This window comes from Hylobates moloch, unplaced genomic scaffold (genome assembly GCF_009828535.3).
Source record: "Hylobates moloch isolate HMO894 unplaced genomic scaffold, HMol_V3 SCAFFOLD_4, whole genome shotgun sequence".
Taxonomy (NCBI): Eukaryota; Metazoa; Chordata; class Mammalia; order Primates; family Hylobatidae; genus Hylobates; species Hylobates moloch.
Genome location: NW_026652279.1, coordinates 129,811,067 through 129,822,551, shown reverse-complemented (window position 1 = coordinate 129,822,551; position 11,485 = coordinate 129,811,067).

Sequence of the window (11,485 nt, the reverse complement as noted above, 5' to 3'; positions counted from 1 at the left end):
GTGGTTTTGATTTGCATTTCTCTGATGGCCAGTGATGATGAGCATTTCTTCATGTGTTTTTCGGCTGCATAAATGTCTTCTTTTGAGAAGTGTCTGTTCATGTCCTCTGCCCACTTTTTGATGGGGTTGTTTGTTTTTTTCTTGTAAATTTGTTTGAGTTCATTGTAGATTCTGGATATTAGCCCTTTGTCAGATGAGTAGGTTGCAAAAATTTTCTCCCATTCTGTAGGTTGCCTGTTCACTTTGATGGTAGTTTCTTTTGCTGTGCAGAAGCTCTTTAGTTTAATGAGATCCCATTTGTCGATTTTGGCTTTTGTTGCCATTGCTTTTGGTGTTTTAGACATGAAGTCCTTGCCCACGCCTATGTCCTGAATGGTATTGCCTAGGTTTTCTTGTAGGATTTTAATGGTTTTAGGTCTAACATATAAGTCTTTAATCCATCTTGAATTAATTTTTGTATAAGGTGTAAGGAAGGGATCCAGAGGTGGAGCCTACAGAGGCAGGCAGGCCTCCTTGAGCTGTGGTGGGCTCCACCCAGTTCGAGCTTCCTGGCTGCTTTGTTTACCTAAGCAAGCCTGGGCAATGGCGGGCGCCCCTCCCCCAGCCTCGCTGCCGCCTTGCAGCTTGATCTCAGACTGCTGTGCCAGCAATCAGCGAGACTCCGTGGGCATAGGACCCTCCAAGCCAGGTGCGGGACACAATCTCCTAGTGTGCCGTTTTCCAGGCCCGTTGGAAAAGCGCAGTATTAGGATGAGACTGACCCGATATTCCAGGTGCCGTCTGTTTCCCCTTTCTTTGACTAGGAAAGGGAACTCCCTGACCCCTTGCGCTTCCCGAGTGAGGCAATGCCTCGCCCTGCTTCGGCTCGCGCACAGTGCGCTTCACCGTCTGTCCTGCACCCACTGTTAGGCACTCCCTAGTGAGATGAAACCGGTACCTCAAGCAGAAATGCAGAAATCACCAGTCTTCTGTGTCGCTGGGGCTGGGAGCTGGAGACCGGAGCTGTTCCTATTCGGCCATCTTGGCTCCACCCCTGTGGATATTTAAAACTGAGTTAACAAGTGCTTTTTTACACCTTAATGATGACTATAATGTGTCAATTAAAATGACTTAAAATATCGAAGTCACAAGAACTATGTGGAAGTTCTTTATATAATATGGTAGGAGTTTTTAATGTAATCCACTTCCAAACTGAAAGTTAATAAATTTATGTTCAGAACAAATTTTAAAAAGTACTATTATGGAATAGATACATAACATAAATTAACAAATATATCACTATTTTTGCATTATAAAAATGTTTTTACATGACAACATACTCTTCATAGTTATTATTCCTTGTAGTTAATAAAAATTGAATAATAAGGTAGCCAATAATTGACTTGAGATATATCAATGAGAGTTTTTTCCTCTATCATTATGGAAGATAAATGCTCTAAGGGTCAACCTAACTAAAAGAATAAATCTAGATTTTGGATATGACACATCTTTGAGGCTTTTCTTTTGTCATAAAATACTGGAAAATACTCTAAAATTAAAAAAAAGATATGAAAAAACTGTGAAAAGATGTAAAATTAAATTTCATCTACTTTAAGGATCAGTATTGTCCAGATGATAGAATTTTGCAACACTATCATTACATACTGGATTATTTGTTTATATAGTAAAATTTCAGCCCAGCTTGATATTCCAGGCTAGGTTTTAAAGGAGAAGGCCCTAGATTGGTGGTATTTGCTAGCTACTGACACATTTCGAAGCAACTCTTTTCTAGAGTAAATCTTCTCTAGTGAAGGACTAACTCTACTGCATTAAAACAGAAAGTAACATGCTCCAAACACACGGTAAGAAGATACATCAACATTAGAGAGAGTTAACAATACAGCACAAAACAGATTTAGACTCCAAACGACAGGCGTTTAGTTTTAAGTAAAGTGTATGCGTGAAATATTTTTAAAAATAATGATGCAATCTAAAAAACAAATAAAAAATTCTCAAGAGATAAAACAGTAATGATAAAGTTTGGAGAAAATAAAAAATATACTTACTGAAACTAAAGAAAAACATAATAAATGTTTTAACAGCAGGTTAGATATGTCTTGAAAAAAATAATTATGTACTCAAGGGGAGGGAATAAGAAATTATGGATAAATGAAGAAATGGAGATGGCTATTTTGTAAGACAGAAATCATACTGAGAACAATAAAATATACATCTGGTCAGAATGTCAGAAGAAGAGAGTGAAGAGAATAAAAAATATGTGGAGAAATAATAGCTATAAATAATTCAGAGCTAGCAAAAAAATTTAACACAGCAGGATACAATGGCATATGAAAAAACCAATCTAAATCTTAGTTGTCAAGTGACTGGCATTATTTAACTAAATCATAATTTGAACCTTGAGGAAATGTGTAAAGTAAGGATTGCCTAAAGTAAGCAAAAGCAGATAGTACCGAAATTAGGTGTATCCATAAATGCCTTTTAGTTTTTGACACTACTATTTTATTAATTGACAGAACAAGTAGACAGAAAATCAATAAAGATATAAAAGGCTTGAACAACACTAAGAACCAAAGTGACCTGATTTATATTTATATCCTTCCACACAACAATAGCAGAATAATGTAAAGCTCCCATAGAACTTACCATCATTGGCTATATCTAGTACATACAATATGTCTTACATTTTTAAATATTCAAATTCACAATAGAATTAAATGGAAATAGATAACAGAAACAATGGAATATTTTCAAATATTTGGAAACCAAATAACACATATATTAAATAAAGAAATCAAAGGGAAGTTTAAATAGCGTGTTGAACTGAATAAAAAATGAAAACACAACATTAAAAACTGTGGGATGCAGCTGAAGCAGTAATTTGTATCCTAAGTTTCTGTATAAGAATTAAAGAAGATCGAAAATAAATGACATCAGCATCCAGTTTAAGAAACTAGGAGAAAGTAATTCTCATGAGCAATAGAGAAACAACAAAGAGATAGTCTTCCAAAGTTAGTAAAGCTATGAGCAGAAATCAATGAACTAGAAAGCAGAAATCAATAAAGAAAAGTTGTTAAAACCAAAAGTTACTTCCTTGAAAAAATCTAAAAAGTTGTAATTTTCTGTTTAAATTTATTAGGAATAAATAATTTACCAGAAATAAAATTTTGTATCACTGGACTTCCCTAGATCTTAAAAGGATGTTGAAGAAATATTGGGAAAAATTTATGGAAATACATTTTATCATTTAGACAAAATAAAAAAATTATTAAATTTATTTAAAGATACAAACTAATTACATTCATAGAGTTAAGATTAGGTAAGGTGGCTTTATGTCTATTAAAAATGGAATTTCTACATAAAAGACAAAACAATTCTGTGCAAACTCCATGAGAATATTAAAACGATGGATTTTGGGGGTTCTTACTATGAAATCAAAATTATGCTTATAAGAAAACCAAAGACACCATTTTCAAAAAAGTATCTATCTCATGAACGTATAGGTAAATATTTTAAATGAAATTTTAGCAAATAAAATCCAACAAAAAACTGAAATTTTTAAATGAATATTTGGTATTTATTTGAGTAATGTAAGCCTGCTTTAACATTTGAAATCAATCTATATAACTCATCATATCAACAAGCTAAAAAGAAAAGAGTTGAACAAGCTGTGTATAAAAGGAACGTAACCTCCCTATAAAAAGGAATATACAAAAATCTTGAGGTTAATAGCTTACTTAATTGATAAAAGAGGATGTTTTTCCTTAAAGTTAAAGAGTAAGACAATGATATCTCTCTTTGCTACTTCTGTTTAATGTTGTACTGAGTTTTAGCCAATTCAATAGGGGAAGAAAAAAACTAAATTGCCTTCAGATTGCAAAGGAAGTAATAAGAATCTTTATATGGAACTGACATCTAATACAGAGAAATTATCTAATACATAGAGATATCTAATTGTCTAATACACAGAAATGCAATGGAATCTATAAAAAAGTTTCTCCAACTAATAACTGAGTTCGATAAGGTTACATGATGCAAAATTAACATAAATAAATGATTTGCATACCATACAGGCATTAGTGAGAATGTTGAGGAATTGGAACTTTCATAGACAGCTGATGGAAATATAAAATATTCCAAAGACTTTTAAAACATTTTGACAGTTTTTTTTAACAATCTGTACCACCTACCTATAATATATCCTAGTCTTTCCACTCCTATTAGAGAAATAAATGCAACTACAATGACCTGCACATGAATATTAACATATCTTTTTAATAATAACAACTGGAAATAAAGCCAAAATGACAATAAACAGGCTAATGAAGAAACAAATATATATCCATAAAATGAAATACTACACAGCAACAACATGGATAATTTTGAAAATATTTATGGTGGGTGACAGAAGCTGGACAAAAAAAGATTAATCCTGTAGAATATCATTTATATAAATTTATATAAAAAATCGGGGCCAGGCATGGTGGCTTACACTTGTAATCCCAGCACTTTGGGAGGCTGAGGCTGGTGTATCATCTGAGGTCCAGAGTTTCAAGACCACCCTGGCCAACATGGTGAAACCCTGTCTCTACTAATAATACAAAAATTAGCCAGGCGTGGTGGCTCGTGAATGTATTCCCAGCTATTCAGGAGGCTGAGGCAGGAGAATCATTTGAATCAGGGAGGTGGAGGTTGCAGTGACAAGATCACCCACTGAACTCCAGCCTGGGTGACAGAGTGAGACTCTCTCACTAAAATCAAATCAAATAAAATAATAAAATTAAAATAAAATAAAATAAAATAAATAAAATAAAATAATAAAATAAAATAAAAATAATACTAAAAATGTAAGCTATAGTGTCAGAAAGCAGATCAGTAAAGGAAATTATCACAATATGGCACTAGGAAACATTTATCAATCATTAATACAGTTTATCCTCTTGATCAAGTTGATGGTTTTGTAGCTATACACATGCGTAAAAAGTTATCAAACTTTTAACTTTAGAAAGAGATATTAATAGCTCAATTTTTTAATAATGCTGCTTAAAAATAAGTTTTAGCCAACTTAAGGTAATTCTAAGAAAGATATGCTTTATGAAGAATGATCACAAAGTTTATTTCTGATAAAAAAATAATGGAAAACCTATAAAATTGTACAATAAATGTAAATTCAAGATCACCTGTACAACTGGAGGGTTTTAGATAACGTACAAAGTTAAATACTGAGTCACAATGGTATTCAGTTTGGATGAGTAGTGTTTGGATTAATATGTTCTAAAATTTGTGTATTATTTTAAAATAATTATCAAGCCACTGTTTAAGCTTTAAATTAATTCTACATAATACATTTGTTTTTGTAACCACTATGGAGAGTGGGAAGTAGATATAAGGAGAAAAATATAAAATGTGGTGTTAAATAGGGCAAGAAAAACAAAAATTCAAATATGCATTAAGAGATAAAAGTATAATTCTTAAAATAACAATAATTTGAAATCAAAAGGAAGATGGTAAAAATAAATCATTATACACACAATTTTAATATATATGAATGTGTAACTATTAAAAAGCAGAAATCTTCTGATTGCAAACAAAGATTCAGCTAAATGGTGTTTTCAAAGAGAAACCTAAAGTATAAAAAGACAGAAACTTTAAAATTAAGCAATGAAAAACATATGCAGGCCAATACCAACTAAAATAAACCAGTAGTAACAATATTAGTATCAGACTAAATAGATTGTAATACACATAACATCATTACAGATACAGTCAATAAAATGTGTGCTACTGAATGACAAAACCCAAACACCTCAATTTTTTTTAATGTAATAGGACATAGTAGCACATGAATATAGAAGTGAGGGCTAAAAATAATAATCCTGAAAATCTTAAATTTAAAAAAATACATGATGGAATAATTCATAAGAACACATTTTATGAATATAAGCTATTTTAATATTTTATTAGTTTATGAGTAAAATATATTTTAACATTTTTTATTTCATCAATTTTATCACACTAATATGTGGCCTCTTCTCAAACAAAAGTATTCTTAAAGTAAGCATGAAGTATAAAATCAAAAGATGAACAATGCAGGGCTGTTTTATATTATAACCATTAATATTATGGGGGGGAATTAAAATGGATAAAAAGAAAAAATATATATAGTCAATGATTTCTAAAGACAGAAGCTACACAATTGATGACATTCAGTTTCTGTGACTGATAATAATTATTCATAAAGTAGGGATGCTAAACTATATTTTCTATTAAATTTTTGCATCATGATACATAAGAAACATTAGAAAAATACTATAAATTACAAGAAGCTCCTTTTCACATATCATGTTTTGTTTCCTTTTAAGTAATATCCAATGAAATTAATCTAAGTGAATGACAAGGATATCATTTTTGATATTTTAAGACAAAATGATTATTTTTAAATGATATAATTGAATACGGATAAAGAAAATCAATACAAAAATATACAATAGAGAGAGAAAATTCCATTGGAATATATCATGAAAGCAACACCAAGCAAACAAAGTAACAACTTTTATATCATAGTAAGCAAAGTATAATATCTTGGCTTAAAAATAATGAAAATAATTAAATATGTCTATAATTATAGCTCTTTGAACATTGATTGACTCATACTAGTCAATAAATGACTTCTCATTGAATAGGTGAGTTGTACCAACTCCCACTTAAGTCTGCATACTCATAGAAGCTGTTTCTGGCTCCTCCAAGGTTACATTAGTGAAAACAAAAGAGGAGAAATGCAACAAAGACCATTTACTCGGCTTCTACTTTTTTACAGTTCTAGTTTAGCTCAAAAGCCTTCATCTCTAAACATTCCTTCAAGGCAGAAGGTTCCCTTCTGGCTCAGGATGTGTCTAGAAATGCCATCTGGGAGCTAGGGCCTGCAGTGGGGGCCTCATGACTAACCAGCACCCTATCCTGCTGTGACTGAGCTGGTATCCAGGATATAAGACAAAGTGCTCCCCACTCTGTCTCTTCTCCTCAAGCAAAAGAAAGGGGTCTCATTTGTACAGCCTGGGACTAAGGGAGGGATGTTGCTAGCACTGTTGGCTGCCCCAGCTGGTGTCTCAGTATGCTGCATGTCCCTTCTGCCCTAGATCTTGCCTGAGAGTTGGCAGTTCTTATGGCCTAGATGCCTTTCAAGTTTTCTTAGCGACTGAGACGCCACTTTGGTGGCGGGCTTTGTGGGTACTCAAGTTCAGATCACTGGCATCAGCGATTCCCCTCTTGCTAGGGGTGGTTTAAACACTCTGCCTGTGGGTGGGCGTCTGAGTTTGGTCTGATATTCCTCTCTGCTCTAACCTAACAGCGCTGAGTTCAATGACTCACAATTTCTGTGTTCCCCCTGCAGCAGCACCCAGATATGCTCTCCACATCACACTGCTGCTGTCCAGGGTGAGGGTTGGGGAGGGGAGGAGACTTTTGTCCATTATATTGCCTTTGCACCTTTGTCTAAGATCAGTTGAATATTTTTATATGGGTCTATTTCTGGCCTTCCAATCCTGTTCCATTGATCTATTAGGTTGGTGCAAAAGTAATTGCGGTTTTTGACATCTTTTAAAGCCAAAAATCACAATTACTTTTGCACCAATGTAGTATTTGTCTATTCTGTCATGAATACTACATTATTTTGACTGCAATAATTAAAAAAATCTAGCAGAAATTCTGGAGTTGCAAAATGCTGTTGGTGTACTGAAGAATGCATCAGAGTCATTCAATAGCAGATCAAGCAGAAGAAAGTATTGGTGAACTTAAAGTGAGCCTATTTGAAAATACACAGTCAGAGACACAAAAGAAAAAAATAAGAAAAAACAATGAAGAATAAAAAACAATGCCTAAAATATACAGAAAATAGCCTCAAAAGGGCAAATCTATACGTTATTGGCTTTAAAGAGGAGGTAGAGAAAGACATAGGGGTACAAAGTTTATTTAAAGGGATAATAACAGAGACTTTCAGAAAAAGATATCTAAGTACAAGAAGATTTTAGAATACCAAGCAGATTTAAGCCAAAGAAGACTAAATCAAGGTATTCAATAATCAAACTCCCAAAGGTCAAGAATAAAGAAAAGATTATGAAGGCAGCAAGTGTATTAATTCGTTTTCACACTGCTATAAAGAACTCACTATCACGAGAACAGCATTTTGCAACTCCTGAATTTCTGCTAGATTTTTTTTAATTATTGCAGTCAAAATAATGTAGTATTCATGACCCAATTACCTCCCACCAGGTCCTATCTGCAACACATGAGGATTATGGGGTTTACAATTCGAGATGAGATTTGGGTGGGAACACAGAGCCACACCATATCATTGTGTCGCTGGCCGCTCCAAACCTTATGTCTTTTCACATTTCAAAACCAATCATGCCTTCACAACAACAGTCTCCCAAAGTCTTAACTCATTTCAGCATTAACCCAAAGGTCCAAGTCCAAAGTATCATCTGAGACATGGCAAGTCCCTTCTACCTAGGAGCCTATAAAATCTAAAGCAAGTTAGTTCCAAGATACAGTGGTGCTACAGACATTGAATAAATGCCTGAAATTGGCCAAACAAAGTGACTACAGGCCCCATGCAAGTCCAAATCCAGCAGTACAGTCTCTAATCTTAAAAATCTAAAAGAATCTCTTTTGACTCGTGAACCCTGAATATCACAGACAGGTCTCAGTTAATTTAGAAAGTTTATTTTGTCGAAGTTGAGGATGTGCACCCATAACACAGCCTCAGGAGATCCTGATGACATGTGCTCAAGGTGGTCGGGGCACAGCTTACATTTTAGGGATACATGAGACATCAATAAATGTATGTAAGATGTACATTGGCTCCATCAGGAAACGCAGTATGACCCAAGCAGTGAGGGGGCTTCCAGTTCACAGGGAGGTGAGAGACAAATGGTGGCATTCTTTTGAGTTTCTGATTAGCCTTTCCAAAGGAGACAATCGATATACATTTATCTCAGTGAGCAGAGGGATGACTTTGAATGGAATGGGAGGCAGGTTTGTCCTAAGCAGTTCCCAGATTCACTTTTTCCTTTAGCTTAGTGATTTTGGGGCCCAAGGATTTATTTTTCTTTCACATTTCCCCCTTTTCTGGTTTAAAATTCATTTGGAGAAAGCATTTTAGAAGAAAATGAGTCTCAGGTTTCATCTAATCTTTCATGGTTAGGATGGTTGATTCCTAGAGGGGTAGGTCCCAAGTTATTAGGAAACCTCATTGTTAGCAGGTTGTGAAGTCCCATGCCCTATGAAGAGAAAACAGGGAGATGAAGGGAGAAAAACAACAACAAACAAAAGAACACTCCTGGAAAATCTATATAGGCACCTTACTCTGAAGTCCGTACATCAGTAGGCAGGTATGAAAGTGGCTTAGGTATGTTAGTAGGTTATTTTCTTCTGACATTTAAGTTGTCTAGCTTCAATTCACAGGGCTTTAAGAAAGCACAGCTTAGTTTTTCAGTGATTTCAAATTAGGAAAAAATGGGGGGAAACAGAAAAGAAAGAAAAAATAGTTGAAAATATTATTTCGAAGACTTGTCGCCAAGAAAAATTAGAATTCAATCCAAACTGTAGAAAATAATAAAAATGGAAAAACATTAGACAAGGCTAGAATCTAACAACAGGTGTACTATAGTTTTTGAAACATAATTTTCCTCTCTACAGTTTCCCATTTTTAATAAAGACATATTATGGTAGGACTGATTTAGTTTATTATACTTGGTTAGATTATTTGTATAACGTGCAGCAAGAATAATTATTTTGCACATAGTCTTTTTAAACTGGCTTTGATGGAACTTTGTTCCATAGAAGCAATCTCAGGAAAGACTTTTTAAAAACTAAGCCCAGCCATGGATTTGTACCATCAAATACCTAAGACTTGGGAGAATTCCTCTCTTCTTGAGGTCCTAAGATAATTTTGGGGCTCCTGGGCCTGTCAGAAAGTGACATTCTTTATTGACCACAGGTCAGGAACCCTGTACAGGGACTATGTCAATAAAGTATGAGGCCAGTTTCCCCAAGGGGCTTTTATTGACTCCCTAAGTAAAGTTTAATTCCTTAATGGAAAGAATATCATTCTAGTCAAAGCCTGGGTAAAATAACCAGTTTCTCCAATTGTGTTCTGTTACAATGAAAACAGATTCTTATTGCACTTATGCAAATAACTGTATAGCCATAATTTAAGAACAGTCACAGTAGTTTCCAAATTCTGTAGAAATCAGGTAGAGAGAAACAAATGCTCCAAATTTTGTTCACAGGAGTACACTAAATTGTTAAAAACTGTCAATAGCTCAAAAGAAAAGTTTCATTGACTCTGAAAAACAAAACAAAGGATGAGCAAGGTTTTCAGCAAAAAGTCAAAAGATTACTTCAGTCTTCCATTTGTTCATTCCATGCAGTTAATTATTGTTCTGCTTGATATTCATGAACATTTCAGCTCCCGTGACACCTGAAAGTGTTTTCTCTATTCTGATGCCACAATCTCCAAAGTTATCAGAAACCGGCATTCAGGAACACCTGTCAGAGTTTCACAGGTGATTATAAAACCACCTTCTGAAGAGGACCAAAACAATACAATTGTACGTGAATATCAAAAAGTTTTAGGGCAGCCATAGTGAAAGACACATTGAAAAGGAAATTTTTTATATCTGTGGCACACAATAATTTAACATAGCAATAATAATTATTACTGATGTACACTAAGGCATATCAGAATTACAGGAGTTTTCCATAATTTTGAAACACATACTGATAACATATTTATACAAATGCAGCCCTCCAAATAACAAAGAAAATTTCCTATTTGACAAGCTTCCTGTATAATTTTTATATAAAATAAATTAAATATGTCATTTTTGGAGTTTAGGGAACCTAATATCTTAAAGAATTAATTAGTTCAGAAAAAGACATAATTTATAATTTGATTTTGGAAATTTTATCAAATATCAAAGGTTTAAAACACTTGATATCACAAAATAGGATCACAGGTCATTGTAAAATAAGTCATTCATTTAACCAAAGTGATAACTCAAGGATTTAAAAAAAAAAGGCAAAAACCTTTATTCTTTGAGAGAGGAGACTTAGTTTTCCAAACAATAAGCCTTAACAAAAACAGCATGAAGCCAATGAAATTGTGAAGAATCTATAAATTTTAATTTCTACCATAAGATATAACTTCCATAAGCCTTTTATAACCTTTATAATCTCTATTAAGGAGTTGGTTAATTCTTCAAGAAAACCTTGTTAATCTGACAAAGGGACCCATATGCTGGTCTGATATCAGCATGCCTTTGACATTAATGATTAATTTATAGAAAAACTGAACTTATTTTATCTCTTGATATCAGCTCTAACAATCTCACATGCCCACCTCTTCTGCCATAGTGCCTGAGCCTTGAGTTGAATAGCTTTCATTGCTGGCCCCATGTCTCAGGAATGCAGTTTCTTTTGATTGGCA